Raw genomic sequence first — 17,260 nt, forward strand, 5'->3', positions numbered from 1 at the left:
CAAATGAAAAAAAAAAAAAATAGTTAAACTAGTTTAATTAAGTAAAGGATCATAAAAAATTTGAGGAGCATAGGATTTAGCTGAGCCATTTGGACCCTTAACAAGAGATCAGACACTAAAAATTGCAATTTTTTACAATTTTTACATTATACATTTTACAATTTTAAAGATAGTTTGTTATCCAGTTGTGGACAACCTGTGTGCAGCGGTACACTCGGTACACTGAAAAACTTTTGCAAATCCCATGTTTACGGTACAGGCTTACCATCTAGTTGTGCTGCAAATAAACAAAAGGTTGTCCATCACTGATCTAACCAACCTGATACACACTTGATTAAACCTGATTATCTAAGAGCATTCGCACATTTATATCCCTAGTCTAACAAGTGTTTTAATTCTAAACAACTTGTTAACTTCCAAAATAAAATGCCAATGTCATGTAAAATTAAACCAGAAGCAGTCAAAACTAATAATAAGAACTATTAGATAAATATAATCAGGAAAACAGTAATGTGCTGCCTGCCTACTTCAGCAATTTATAAAAACATTAATTCGCTAGAAAAAAAACTACGAATTTAGAATAAGAAGAACTATAAAGCCTGTCTGGTCAAATTCAATTCACGTATAACATTTTAACACGCAAATTCAAAGTGCTTCCTTTAGTGATCATAAGCATAACATGATTACTCAATATGAATACCTCACAAATGTGTTTTTAAGTACGCAAATTAGATAATTAGCAATAATTCATGAAATAAAGAATAATTAATGCCGTTAAGTTCTTTTGTGTCAATCGTCAATTACAGTAACAAGAACAAGAATTCCATTCCTGATATACAGTTAGAATTAGGATTTGTAAGCAAATACCTCAAGGCTGCTCATTTTTAATTGTGGACTAATTATCGACAAAGAATTCTATCAAGTGCTTTAAGCCTCACAGCTGACTGTAATTATCCGTTATACAGCCTAAAAATTTTCGATTTCATTCATCCAAACAGCACATGACTTCATGGTTCTATACAAGAATTAAAAGTACGGCAAACTGATGTAAAGACAACAATACCTCAATATCGTGTCATTGAACTTGATTTTGAATGTTTTTTTGCTCTTTTGTTGAACTATACAAAAGCTAGTATGACGTATAACATGCAGAGATTTATGTTATGCTGGTCGAGGAAGCGAATGTGGAATGAAGCAAAAAGTAAAAGTGTTGTAAGCTGTTTTTATTTGCAATTATTTATGTCAATCATAAGGTTTAAGTGGATAATTGGTTGGATTTTGTTGTAAGTTTGGTCAATTCATCATTAAAAGCTGGTCATAACATTAAATGATGATTTTTAGGTTTCTTGCAGTGTATTTAAGTGGATTAGGTTATGTTATGGTTCAATTGGGTCCATCGACGATCAGAATCTAAGCGGTATGACTTTTGAATCATCTATCACATCTCTCATCGACTGGAATCCTATCCCGAGCGCTACATTGTGGCTAACCGAATTTTTTAACCACAGCTTTATGTCTTAACGTTAATTCGTAAACGTAGTGGTGCTCTAGCGAATACGATGTGCTGTACGGGTATCCTTTTATTATTTTGATGCCTGAATAGTACCTTGTAGTTGTTTTAACACTGCTACGTCGCTGTGCTGTCGATAATATTTGGATTAGACGCTAAAGTGTCCTAATGGAACCATAATGGTTGTTTTCGGCTCATTTTTATAGCGAAACTTGAAATTTGTCGCATTGTGCTGTTTGGAATGGAATACAAACTCTTCTGCTGACATGAATTGTTGCATTTGACCCCATGAGATCCTCAAAAATTCTAATTGAGACTCTAACTTGATCTAACATCAAAGATATACAATTCAGAGGTAAATTGAACAAATATCAGAATTCAGGCCGGTGTGACTCTGATCTGCTGCTTTAATCATTAGATTCTGTTGGATATTTGATCAATTCAGCGATTTGTGTCATTCGGGTTACTTACTTCGCTGGTCGTACCGAACTCAATTAATTTTAAAATATAAATTTACGTTACGAAGAAAAAGAAAAATAAAGGCCAAAAAAATTTGAAATTTAACGACAAAGAATCAGAATCAGAGTGTCAGAATCAAAGACACACTTTGATCCACACAAACCCCAAAACAATCTGTAAACGGTAAACATTGTGAAATAAATGGACCATATTTTGTTACACTTAACTATATTTAATTTATTATTAATTTAATTTACAGACATCAAGTAAATAATTTATTGAATTACATCGATTTTTAATATTATTTTGTATTAATTGATTTTCACATAATTATTATTTATTTATTTATTTTTCATTCCTTAAGTTCCTATAGCTTAACTCATTAATTTCACGTTTCCGTCGTCAACGCATCGATGACTTTGGAAGGGTGCTTTAAAGAGCCTCACATTTGTGATAAATGTGATGAGTTTTTGTTATTTCTTGGTTCTCTCTTCTTTTTTTGGTGTGCGGCTGTACGTTTAAATGCTTCTTGTGAAGTTCTGTAAGTAAATAAATAAATTAAAAATGTTATTCAAAGATTTTTGAGGGGATTAATTGAGTTTGAAGATTATTAAGCTATAAAAAATAACGTTTAGAAATATTAATCGGTCGATTGAGGATCGGCTAATCTTTGATATTGTAGATCAAATAGTTCCGACGGCTATTTTGTGGTAGAATTGACAATTGACATCATTTGAATGATACAAGGCGGTTAGTTGATATAAAATCGGACATTAGGCTGTTGTAGAGTTATGTCAGCTTAGAAACCGACCGTGGCTAACCGAATCCGACACCAAGTCAGGGTGTTGCTGGCTTGGTGTCAGAATTAGGATTAATTAACCGACTTATGCTATTCAGGAGCTGATTTCTAATGTGGTGGTATGAAACGATACAACTCAGTACTGTAAGGTAAATCACTGGTAGGATTGGGAACCCCACTAGTAGGGCATGGTCTCCCACTCGGTTCTGTACGGTACAACTCAGTACTGTGCGGTACACTATTGGTAGGATAGTGTACCCCACTGGGAGGGCTCGGTCTCCCACTCGGTACTGTACAATATCTCTCTGGTATGGCTCATTGGTACACCTGGTATGCCAAAGTGCTATACCTACCCCGGCATATTATTGAAATATCATCAAAATCTGATTTTTTGAGGATATTTAAGAGCATATAGCATAGAGTTTAGCATAGAGCATATTGCATTTTGTCATACATAGAATTTAGACCAGTAATGTCCAAACCCTACCCCACGGCACTCTAGTAAACCACCGAAATTTCTAGAAAATGCCATAAACCGTACACTGTTTGTGGTATTGATCATAGCTTCCCGCCAAGGTCCAAACCAGTTCCGACAACACTGTTTTAGACACAAAACAACAATATTTTTTGCCGGTAATTCAATTCGCAGACTTAAGTACAAATAATTAGCATTTACATTCACCCATCAACTTATTTTGATTGATTTTAAAGGATAAAAGTCAATGACTTATATAGCAAAACTATATTTGTTAATTAATTAATATTAATTTATACAGTTTGCTTCCTTAAAGGTTAGTTAACGGGAAATTAAGGCCTTAGTGATCACTCAAGTGTGGTTTAGTGCTGAAATATTCTTTAAAATTGTGCGAAAATCAACAGTCAAGACTGAACTTGATCCATATCTTATTTCAACATCTACTACCGACGACTATAACTGTCAATTTTATTAATTAAGTCTTGAGCGTTATTTTCATTCATTAAAATCCGCAAAAAAATAAATAAACAAGTTCAATTCAATGAACTCTAGATTCATGCCAGTCTAGAGTCTAGACCGAGAGTCTAATTTAAAAATTGAATAAATTAATTCAAGGATTAGTGTAATTTGTTGTCTATGAAATGCTCTTTTGAAATGCAATTTGGAATAAGAATCTTGGAGATCAGATTTCAGTTACAAAATTTAATTCTGTGGATTAATTTAAAAAGCGGACAATTTAAAAAATGTGAAATTTAATTGGAAATTTTCGGAACTCTTATTGGAAAAATTGAAATTTTAATTGAATTTTTTGAATGTTTTTTTTTTGTAATATACAATTCACGTGGGAATTTAAAACATATTTTGGAAAATAATTTTTTGTTCTTGAATTTTAAAAATACATTTATTTAATTTTGCAAATTTAAATCATTTTATTGCCGAATTTTAATTAAATTTGATAATTTTAATTAAAGTATTTAACTTTTTATGATTTTCAAAATCTTTTAAATTTTTAATATCTTTATCATTTTTGAAATTTTTAGGATTTTTAAAATTATTAGAATCTTTAAAATTTTTGAAATTTTTGGAATTTTTAAAATTATTAGAATTTTTAAAATTTTTAGAATTTTTAAAATTTTTTTAAATTTTCAAAACTTAATTTTAAATGTTTTAAATTTTTTGTTTGAAAATTTTAGCATTTTGAAGACTTTTTTTTACAAATTTAATTTAATTTCTAATTTTTTAAAACATTTCAAATTAAATTTCAACTGTTTTTATTTATTTTCAAGGATTTTTTAGAAGATTTTGACATTTAAAGATTTTTTACATTTTCTAAACTTTTTCTAAAGGATTTTTTGAAATTGAAAACATTTTAAAGTCTTTATTTACAATTTTAATTCAATTTCTGAATTTTTTAAAAAGAATCTAAATTTAAGTTCAACTGGTTTTGTTGTTTTTTCACAATTTTGGAATATTTAAGATTTTTTACAATTTCAATTGAATATTTAATATTTTTTATAACTTTTTCAAATTTAATTTGAATTGTTTTTATTATTTTTAAAGAATTATTTGAAATTGTTGTTATTTTAATTTTTTTTTATAATTTTTAAAATTTGATGATTTATAATTCTTTTAAAAAAATTGTTTTTTAAAATCTAAATAAAATTTTAATTTTTTAAATTTAATTAAAAATTTAAATATTTTTTTAAACTCTTTAAAAATTTTAAAAAAATCTTAAAAAATTCCAATTCCTTTATTTATTTCAAAAAATTTGTTTCTTTTTTTCAAATTCCAAAAATATTCCATTTTTCACCTTATTTCACTTATTCACAAAGAATCATCCACAATTCCAATGACTAATTCCACAAAACTTAATTAATTCAACAAAATAAAGGTAAAGGTAAATAAATCAACTTACATGACTTTCATGACGATGTAAATTTCTAGCACAACACCTTCTTGTACACTGATTTCTTCTTCTTAGCAACGATATAAGTGTCGCAATCAGTATGTCGACAAGTTCAGAATTTCCGACGGAATTATTCATGTTTTGTGTTTGCGGCGGTATATAAAATGCACGAGACATGATGAACTTTTTTTCTTTGTTTGATTTTTTCGGTTAGTTCCAATAACTTTTTTTAATAATTTTTTCACTTCTTCTTTTTTTGAAAGTTTTTCTTTGTGAGTCACAAAAAAATAATAATTTTTTTATTACACAATAATGTCGAGCGAGCGCAGTAAAAACGCTTCCTTCTTCTCCCTATCCTAACAAAGGAATGAAATGCTGATGTAAACATATAAATTCAATTCCGGTGTTACAAAATCGGAAAACAATGTTCCGAATGCTTCACGAAATTATGTCACTGCACTAATACATTAACAAGAATAAAGAGCGGGAAAAAGCAAGTTAAGGGAATATTGACTAGGGTAGCAATGCTATTAAGTATCTAGGAAATAGAAATGAAAATAATAAAAATAAGGGAAGGGTGATGCTTTACGTATTCAATTGAATAGTTGTGGATGTAGATGAAAAAAGGGCAAGGAACGCTGTTGCTGCAATGTTTTTGCTTCTTCTTCTTCTTTGTTATATCCAGTACAATTATTTAATAGAAAACAACAGTAATTAAGAGAAATTTTTCATAGGTAGGCAGCACTGCGGTGTGCTGGACAACAAAAAACAAAAATATTGACTTTTTTTACATGCTGTTCAGGAAATTAAATTTCAAATGTAAAATCTGGTGACTTTCTCTTCCTTAAAAATTATTAAAAATAAAAGTTCTAAAACTTCTGATCAACCTACTAATTAGCCTGTCACGACAGGGGTACGAAAATAATTTTTTTGCATAGTTTTTTGCGGTATATTCGTCAAATTCAAGTCACTTTGGGTCAGTCTAGATAGTTTATGGTAAATTATTGACTGAACAACACTAATGCATCAATAAGTCAAGGGGAAATGAAGAAAAGATGCATATCAGTATGAGTATTTGACATTTACTTAATCATCAGTAAGCGACAATCTAGGAAAGTATCTATAAATGCTTATAAATGCTGATAAATGCGGTTTATATGCTAATTGTAGGATAGACACTGATTGTAAGATGATTTCTTAGCAGACAAAGAGCATGTGCTGTCAAGAGCAGAGTAAGCTAAGGACAACGCTCACGATCATGCTCAGGTAGTATATCTAAGGTGAGCAATCTCTCGAGACCATGTTCTTTGTCTGTTACGGATTAACATATTATCAGGGGGTAGTTAGAAATTTAGCAAAAATTTAGAGAGATTTGAAGATTTTTTACTTCAAACACATAGAAAATTGAGGAATGATTTCAAAAGAAGGAATGGGGGTTGTTGATCCCCAAATCCTCTCTTCTAAACACGCTTCTTCTGGATCTTATTAAGCATTTTAGATAGTTTTTGGTGTTTCAAAAATGAGTAAAGGGTGGTAGTATGTAAGGATTAATGAAAATTTTGAATCAGTAAAGTGACAAGCATCATCAATTATTTTTGGATACGACTCTGACTGTGCCATTTTGATTAAGCTTGAGCAGTACATGAGACTGTTAGGCACTTAAATTCGTTTGACATCAACATTTGGGGTGTTAATTGATCAGAGATCTCGAAGAATTTCAAAGAATTTCTGGATTGGATATGTAGAAAATTGTACTAAAGTCCTTAACATTTCGAATTGGCGGAAGTCTTAAGGGATTAGAAGTTCTATTCGCTCGGCATTGGATGATATGTATTCCTTAGCCAAGAAAGTACATTCCTGCAAATAATCTCATTATTTCCTCCAAAATAGACCAAGAGGGCCGTAATTAGCACTGTTTTACTTAATCTAGAAGATTAACAGTCAAAGTTATGGTGCCTTTGTGGCTATGCCGTGGACTTTAAACATGTATTCCGTGGCGCACGCTGTAGAAACGTCAAAAATCTGCCTCAAGACAGCATTAAACTGTCTTCCCTCACTCATTAGATGAAATCCGACCTCATACAAGAGTCAAGTTGACTTTAGGCTAGATTTTTGGTCACTTTTATGACATGTGCTTTCGTTGCATGTTCAAAAAAAGGGACACAAACTTTTCACGATTGGCACAAATGAAGAAGACTCTGCAACAGAACTTTATAGGCATAGTTCATACTCTTTTAATAACACCAAATAGAAGCTGCATGAATCTGTCTGAACTTGTCGACATTCTGATTGCAACATTTATGTCATTCCTAAGAAGAACAAGGCTAAGAAGAAGATCACTTGAAGATGTGTGGATATGTGTGAAAATGTGTGGATATATGTGGATATTCACACATTTTCCACATATATCCACACATTTTTACATGTGACATATTTTTAAAACACACCAGATTCTGCTTTTAACAACCCTGTCGGCATCCATATGACTACCAAATTCCGGCAAAGAATCTCCTTGGAATCTCCTATACAACCATGAATATGAACTACTTATTAAAACTACCAAAATGCGCTCAAATCTTCCATCCTAATACTTATTTTCACCACAAATTTTCGCACTACCGCAAATTATCCATGTCCTAGGGCAACAAAACAAGTTTTCAACAATACTGACAGATTTTGATGAACTAAATTTTGTTTATAAACAATCCACAAAAACATAATAATTTGAATGATATTCATTAAAATAAATTAGAATAGAAAACCAGAATAAAAAAACATCGACAAGTGTTAGAACAGAACTAGATCCGATGGATTTATTAACGCCCTATTTTAAATTTTTATTATACACAAAAAAAATCTCATCTCGGAAAAGGTAAATAGGAATCAAAAGAACTGCCGACATTGAAATTAAAAATTTAATTTACACCGCGCTTAATTTGATGTTTGGAAAAGACACATTTCATGGGGAACATCCAGAAAAATGTTTAACGTCATTTTAATGATATGTTAAGCTACTTGAAAATTATTGGAATAAGAAGAAATAAATGCGTATCGAATTGGCTTTCAGTTTCGATTTCTTGTCTACGCTCGTCTCTTAATTTTTTGATGCCGACAAGTCAGTGGTGCACAACCTTTTGTTTTTTTGGGGCACACCTTGGTGGTTGGTCTGAATTGAAGCCATACATGGTGCACAAATGAAGGCATCTCCAGGAATTTTTGGTACCGCGACACACAGGTTGCACATCCTGAATTTAGAGTAAGTCTGGACCGACATCGCACATGAAACTAGGTTCATGACAGTTCCAAGAATTTTCTAGTGGACCGCGACACACAGGTTGCACACCCCTCCTGATTTTGAGTAAATTTGGATCGAAACCGCACATTGCTCACGATTCAAGGAAATTCCAAGAATTTTCTAATGGACCGCGACACAAAGGTTGTACACCCCTGATTTTAGAACCAAAAAATAACAGATTTTCAGGTTAATTTCAGTCTAATTTCTGAGATTTCTTTCTTAATATTCTTTAATTCCTTTTCTATTAGTATGCTGTTAATTTATTACATACTAGATATATATCGTGATGTAGGAAATAATGACGAATGACTTATGACTCTAATGAATATATTATTTATAGACATTTACTTTGTCTATTTTTTTCGGTCTTTTGATCATTTTCTTGTTATTTAATTAAATAAATTTTTAAATTAGTTTTTTTTATGCTGAATTAAACTGACTTTTGTGAATGACTTTTGATTACTTTTTAAAGTTTGACAAAATTAGTTCCTTAAATATCTTGATTTTCTGTCATTAAAGTCGTTTCATGGAGATTTTCAAGGAAAATTGAGACAAAAAAAGTTTGATTTAAATTGACTTGGAATTAACTAAAGTTATAGAAAGGCAAGTGGGAACTTAAGTCATGGCTTATGAGTTTGTTAGGATTTTGTTGCAATTTTACAGTCATTTTATGTCAATAAACTTTAATTTGTATTTAAATTATAGTAAAAAGTTTCGGAAAAAGGAACAAATTACTCAATAGGAGGAGTATATATGTAGATAGAATTAAGTTTTTCGCCCGGTGAAGATGAAATGGAACTGCAATCTGTTGTACAATCCATCATCTTCATTAAAATAATTCCAATATTCTTCCTACCTGGCAGAATGAAAATTATTTGGCGTACAACAGTAGAGAAGGAGGCAGAACAACAACAAAAGAAGTTAGCAGAAGGGCGGACTATATTTTTTTGGAAAATATTTTTTTGGCTCGGAATTTTTTGGAATTTATTTTTTTGGAACATAATTATTTGGAAAATAAAATTTTGGAATAGAATTATTTGGAAAATAATTTTTTGGATTTGTTATTTTTTGGAACGGATTTTTTTGGCATTATTTTTTTGGAAAAATTTTTTTTGGAAAAACCTTTTTTGGAAAATATTTTCTTGGAAATTTTTATTTGGAAAATATTTATTTGGAAAAATTTTTTTTGGAAGAGAAATTTTGGAAAGTTCAAATCTAATAAATTTTAGCTTGTATTTTAATTTGTGAATTATTTGTTCGGCGGATTTTTTGCAATTCAACAGTTCTAAATTAATGTATTACTAGATTTTGGTTTTGGATAGAGTATTTGACTGCGATATTACTGGATCTTTTGTATTAAGTTTGAAAATAACTCGGATTTAACTGGATGTTAATTTTTTGGTCTATAAGTGATCAGTATCTTACTGGATTTTGTTTTATGGTAGGAAAACTGATATATATTAATCAATTACGGATCGCTGGTTCAAAAATGTGCATAAGTCCCTCGATCGACGACTTTTGCAATTTTTACAAAAGTTTCATCTATAATAAAAATAGCCAAAAAGATATTATGTCTCGGTAGCGTATTTGTTATTCTGCTTGGTTGAAAACTCTTAAATTTCTGTGTTCAAACATAGGCATGAACCTAACTGACTTTTTATTTTCCAATCTTTATTGTTTTATCCTTTTTTAAATGATATAGATCGTCCTTAAACTTAAACACAAGATCTACTAAGTCACTTGTCAAATACTCTGCCAAAAACCAAATCCAGGAATGTATAAGTCACTATTGTTCTCTTGACTGAAAGTTAGAGAACTTTTTATATAAAATACATTAATTTAGTACTGTTGAATTGCAAAAAATCCGCCGAACAAATATTTCACAAATTAAAATACAAGCTAAAATTTATTAGATTTGAACTTTCCAAAAATTTCTCTTCCAAAAAAAGTTTTTCCAAATAAATATTTTCCAAATAAAAATTTCCAAGAAAATATTTTCCAAAAAAGGTTTTTCCAAAAAATTATTTTCCAAAAAAATAATGCCAAAAAAATCCGTTCCAAAAAATAACAAATCCAAAAAATTATTTTCCAAATAAATATATTCCAAAATTTTATGTTCCAAATAATTAAATTCCAAAAAAATATGTTCCAAAAAATTCCAAGCCAAAAAAATAGTTTCCAAAAAAATAAACTTCCCCTAGCAGAAGTAGCCGTTATAGCCCGGAACAGAGACCTGTTCAATCGCTTTATTAACACCCTACGATTTACAGTGGATCAATCACCATCAATATCACCATCAATATCCTTGACAAATTTGACAATGTCCATCTATGGATGCTTGAAGGATGCTTCCTTATATTCTTAATTCTGACAATATCATCTATGCATATTTTGTATCATTCACAATGACTGACCGTTGGACAAAATGTAGACCATGATTTTGGTTCAATTCATTCATTCGTTACATCCATTTATTGGCAACTTGTTGGCAACCTTACATAATGTCTAGTCATTATCTAGTCCTTGGCCAGACATTAGGTCTAGTTATTATATCAAATCGTCAAGTAGTCATGTCGTGTTCAAAAATATAGATAACGTCCACAATTTTACGTTTGTTTAACTAGCAGTTTACCCGAGTGACAAAAATACGTTATGACTAGTTAATGTCCAATTAATATCTAGTTCTAACTTATTTTTGCCCAATTGAGTTAGAAGCTGTTAAGCTTAAACCTGTCAATTTTAAAATTGATTTTTTCAAACAAATTCTGTCTGCAAATCTGCTTCAAACTCTATTGCATACCCAAATATAGCAAGCTAATAAGAAGTCAATCAGTAAGTACAATTTGCTAGCAGCAGACATGCTGCAATTTATTAACCAGTCCACTCGTGATGAATTTCAATTTGTCATATACTTAGTTTCAACTTCTAACTTACCATTACTATCTCAATCCTTAATATTTATTATGCTATAAACTTTACACAATAGCATGAAAAATAGATTCAACCGATTTCAGCGTGCATATGTTTCTTGCTAATTTTTCATACCTTTTGTGATCTAATCCGCAAAGTCACTGCTTAGTCTGGCTTGCAAAAAAATTTATTCATATCACTTTAAGGCAGGGATGGGCAACCTGTGTGCTGCGATCAGAGTTGGAAAACAGGCACCTGTGACAGGCAAAAACTGTACAAATTCTTGGTAATTTGTAAGGTTTTTTAGGGAGACATATAAATTATCAAGAATTTGTATGGTTTTAGTCTGCCAGAGGTGCCTGTTGTGCAGCTCTGGCTGCGATAATGACCCTAAAACTTAAAAATAGATGATTTTTTTGGAATTTTGATGAGATTTTGTAAGAAAATGTTCGAAATAGGAGTAAAATGTCAAGCCTATAGCTAAGGTGTGCCACAACACAATAAAGGTTGCCCACCACTGCCTTAAGCACTCACGTTTTATTTCTAATAAGGTTAATTCACATCCAGATGTTATCCATTAATGACTGATTTTTGTGTAACATGAACTATGCAAAAACTACAGAAATTAATGAAAAAAAAGTCAGAACAGACTAGCATGACTATTGAGAATTTTGCAAAGGAACTAACTAATGAATATTCATAACATTAATTTTTTATTTTCAATCCTTTCAATTTTTTCATACAAAAAAACTTCAAGTCATTCTAATCCTTTGTTGCAGTTTTTCTGGATATGATATATTAACCCTGGGTGTGCATCCTCTAATGATTGACATTTTTTCGTTCATTAAACTTCAATATATTATTTCTGAAAAATAACGATTGAACCTCAACGGTCACAAATTATTGGAAATTGAAGTCACTCTGACTTTTATCTTTGATCCATTAAAAAAATATGAACTAAGTTTAATATGTGCACACGCACACGTATGTGGACCAGTAAATAAACAAACAAAACCATAAAATCTCATATTTCCCAATTTAAAATAATATTAAAAAAATACATATCGGATTTATAGAAAGCCGGTGGTCGAGGACACACTTTTTTACTCGATTTTGATTGAATAAAAAAAATATTGAGAGGATTTCAATAATTGATTGGGAATTCCTTTGATGCACAATGTCAGATAAAAATTGAATGTTGACAGTTCTTGAGTTATTGATCGAGGGAATAAAGCGCATTTTTGTCTAGTGATCAGTATTTGGTTAGCATCAGAGCTTGATGTCGATACGATTGAAATCGACTTGAGTCAAGTTGATTCGACTTCGATCTCTGGGAGGCATAAAATTTACACAAAATCAGCAATGTGATTTACTGCAGTTCCAAATTACAGAGTTCACGTCGGAATCACCATGAAGCGACCGGAGTTCTCGACTAATTCTTGAAACCGAGACTTTCCTGCAATTCCTTTTCAAAGTGTGTATCCTTAGGGCTATCGATGCTGAGACCAATACCGAGTCCGATGTTCCAACCGAGACCTAGACCGAGACCACCTCTCCGAAGAGTGTGACCTAATACTTTCCGATGACGAGACCGAGTCCGATGACAAGATTGAAACTAATTCGGAGACTTCCAGGGTAATCTCGTTTTCGGTCTCGATCTCAGAATCGGACACCTTTAGGTCACACACTTCGGAAATTAATTGACATTGAAGAAAGTGTAGTAAATGGAATTTAATCACAAACTTTAGGAACTTCTCGATCGAATACGCACAAGGCAAGCAATTGATGACTTTTCCAAGAATTTTTGACGGAACCTTAGTGAACTGCGACACACAGGTTGTCCTTCACTGTTTTAGACGAAGTGATAAATCAGTAAATCTATAGTATTAAGTGTATGCTTCAAACTAGAGCTCTCGACGATGTCTGGTTGTTGAGATTTTGAGCCTCACCCAATCAGCCAGATAGCTAGTCAGTTAATCATATAGCCAGCCATTTTGCAAGCCAGCAAGCCAGCAAGCCAGCAAGCCAGCAAGCCAGCAAGCCAGCAAGCCAGCAAGCCAGCAAGCCAGCAAGCCAGCAAGCCAGCAAGCCAGCAAGCCAGCAAGCCAGCAAGCCAGCAAGCCAGCAAGCCAGCAAGCCAGCAAGCCAGCAAGCCAGCAAGCCAGCAAGCCAGCAAGCCAGCAAACCAGCAAACCAGCAAGCTAGCAAGCCAACAAGCCAGCAAGCCATCCAACTAGTCAGTCAGCTAGCAAATCAACCAAAGTGAATCAACAAGCGGCTTTCTTCCCAGAAAATTGCATTAAAAAATCATTTTTCAAGCAAATAAAATCAATAAAAAGGAATTTGCGAATTAAAAAATGTGTGTCGACACTTCAGGGCATTTTAAAAATCGAGAGTAGGTAGAAGGGTTGCTTCCACATCTCAACAAAAGCTAGAAATTGCCACAAATTCAGAGTACGTGACAACAATAGGACATAAAAGTACATTTTTCCAATCAATTCTATAGGAAAGGATGAAAGGGATAAATGTCTGCAGGATTTAATGGCAAATTTTTAGGAAAATTCAGCACTAAATGCGGTCAAAATTAGCAAAATCACAATAAAAAACCGCACAATCGTAAAATTCAATTTTCATATCCATTAAGTCTTGTCAATACATAGTTGCCGATTACTGATTTTGGACAATAGTTTTGCTTCCATTTTCCACGAAATGCAATTTTTATTTATGGACATAAAAAATTCTGGCACTGCATTTAAAAATATTTTTTTTATGCATATATACTTTTTATTTGAATATTATTCAAATATGTCACGATTTTGCATTTAACGATTAGCAATAAAAAGTATATATATCTATGGATATTACAACAATTTGATAGGTGCAAATGGCAGTTTGTGTGCGGTTAACGATAATGGAATGTAGCTTTTATTGCTGACAGAATTAATGTGAGTAAAAAATTGAATTTTTTTGAAATTGATTGAAAATTTTACTTTTTTGATTAACTAAATTGTATGCAAAATTTTGGTGTTATTAATGGTTTATGACTGCATGTTGTATATTAGAGTAATTTTCTCTTCATGCTGGTGACGTGAAATATGAGTTATGTTCTTAGTTCCATTATATCAGTGCTGTTCATACTTTGTTGTGTCCCGATACACCTTGGATGTAAACCACAACCGAAACTGCGCATGGTTTGCGGTTCATGATATTTCCAAAATATCCAGCAGTACACCAGCGTGCAGCGGAACATAGAATGCCCACAACTGCATTTTACTATTGTTAAAACTCGAGCAGCAAGTCAGTCAATTTTTGTTTTTAAAAGACAGTGGTGAACAACCTGTGTGCCGCGGTACATGTTCAAAGTGTGGTGCCAAAAATTGTTTGAAATGCCGTCAACCATGTGTCGTGTGTGGTTTCGGTTGAGGCTTTACTGAAGTCTATAAAAGTGTGATACGCTTTACAGACAAGTGAATGTACTCGTGGTTGCCTGTCTCCAATGTCACTTCATGCTTTCTTAAATTGTCCAATAAATCATCAAAAATTCCTGGAAGGCCATTTACCATATGCATTGTGCTGTTTTGATCGAGACTTACTACCAAGGTGTACCGTAGCACACAGGTTGCCCACTACTGTTCTAATTCATAAAAATACATCAAAATCAGCCATCACATTACCCTCACGCATACTGCAGTGCTCGGTAAACTCACTGCAAGTGCCGACGATTTTGCAAAAAGCCACGACCAGCAGCACATTTTTCTGGCTATTCCTAATTTTACCCGGAAGCGCAAAGAACACAGAAAAATTGTCAGCATGTCATCACAATCAGTATGCTAACAAAACAGCATGTAAATAATTTCTTTTAGAAAGCGGAACTTCAATAATGTCATTATTTTGGTGTGCATTTTAAAGAATGGGAAGGACAACTTTTTGTCCGCAATTTAGTTCAATGTTTACGCCTCCTTATTGCTGTATTTATGGCATTGAACTAATTAGTAAGGGCTTCTTTGTGACTACCCATGATGTGTAATAAACATGGATTGATGATCTACCGTAGACCTACCTGAAGCTAGAGATATTAGCTTGAATAATTGCTTGTTCTAGAGTGTATAAGGAACCAGAACTAACAACTTTATTTGCACTAAATATTTTACTGCTTTCATAAAAACATTAAATTGTTTAAACCTTTTTTGCAGTCTTAAAAGTCATTGTTAATGATATTTAGCATTGATCGTGGGTGGTTTTAAGCTTCTTGTGCAGTTTTGCTATGCCAAAAGATATGCTCGAGGTATTAGGTTGGACTTTATACTGTTGAACTGATGGATAATATATTCTAATTCTGTAAGCACTCGGTTTTTAAAAGATCAAAAATCCAGATTCACTCCGACTTGACTCTGACCTGAGGCTGAATTCCATTGAATATGGACTAGAACTTGAGTCGGATTTTCGCCAATTCTACGCCGTGCAACATTAGAACATATAAAATTTAGACGTTGATTCAGTGCGTCTCAAATCAGCCATCAGGGCACCATCAGATCTTGCCGTAAACAAGACAAAATTGCAACGCCCATGTAACTATATTGTGCTGCTCGGGGTAACTTGATCAATGTGACATAACTTGATGGCATTCTCACTATCGACATCAAATTGAACTAAAAGAAGACATTACCATTCAAGCAAGGAACATCCACGTCTTTTTAAAACGATGTCGTCAATAAGACGTTACAGTGATATCATATTGACTGTTTCGTGCTCTTCGGGTATTATCTGTTGGTTACTTCAAAGCTGTTTTGATCAAATTCTCCCAAAGTTAAATTTCAAATGACTAGTTCTATTGCTAGCTACCGTTAGAGCTCATAATCAAACAATATCCAAAATATTCAACATTTCATTCCATAACTACAAAATGTTAATATAACGCCACTCTAACCAGCGAAAAATTCCTCAAATATTTATCATACTTAATAAACTCTAACCAAATATGCAAACATATTTCACACTATGATTCTAAGTTGATAATTTTAAGAAGAACACGATCAGTGTGTAATTGTGTAAAAACGATATCATCAAATAACAATCCTCGGTAGTATAGTGGTGAGTATCTCCGCCTGTCACGTGGAAGACCCGGGTTCGATTCCCGGCCGGGGAGGTTTCTTTTTTGCAAACTTTTTTTTAATAATTTTCTATGGTCAGATTAATCGTGATACATTTAGTGCTACTAATTCGGACATTATGATTGATATGCTGACATGATTACCTATATACTGTCTATAGCAATCAGAAATGTATATAAGTAAGTTAATCCGTGCTGTACAGATTTCAAACATTTCCTAACAAAAGATTTATAAAAACCGTTAGCAATTTGCGTAGATAATTCAATATTCTATGCCTTACTATATCCATCGATAGTTTTATATTTTCAACATCGTGCATAACAATGAAGCTTCTTGCAACTAGATTGTATTGTTATGCATATTAATCATGTCAGATAATTAAAATTCTAACCAATATCTTATATCCATAAGTAAGTAATGGAACTAGTGTATAATATGCTAGTTTACTCCCCTTAAATAGACTTTAAAGATTTTCTAAGAAATCAGTCAATGCCACAAGTTTTAATAATTAATTACCAATTTGACGAGATGTGACAATCTACAATGCGTGTCGTCAAGTAAATTAAATAAGTAATTTCCTTCATGTTACAATGAAATTGTCTGTGGCATTAAAGGGATTGAAGTCATGTGTGCTGTCATCTAATGAACAAGTTAGCGACTTATGCTTCATTAAGAAATGGAAAATTGGGGAGAGAAGGATGATTGAGATTTGTTGGATATTCACACCGTGGATTGCTATTACTATTCCACTCTACCATGGAACTGACTGGAACTAGTCTCATTCCATTTTACTTG

At 32.3% G+C, this 17,260-nt stretch overlaps 1 non-coding gene across 1 annotated transcript; it reads left to right on the forward strand.

Annotated features, from left to right (window-relative positions):
• The first annotated feature begins 16,428 nt into the window (after positions 1-16,428).
• On the forward strand, positions 16,429-16,500 carry TRNAD-GUC (transfer RNA aspartic acid (anticodon GUC)). The gene has a single exon. It is a non-coding gene; the product is annotated as a tRNA-Asp (tRNA).
• The last annotated feature ends 760 nt before the right edge of the window (positions 16,501-17,260 follow it).

This window comes from Chironomus tepperi, unplaced genomic scaffold, assembly GCF_022539635.2.
Source record: "Chironomus tepperi strain 1889 unplaced genomic scaffold, CSIRO-AGI_Ctep_v1 contig_217, whole genome shotgun sequence".
NCBI lineage: Eukaryota > Metazoa > Arthropoda > Insecta > Diptera > Chironomidae > Chironomus > Chironomus tepperi.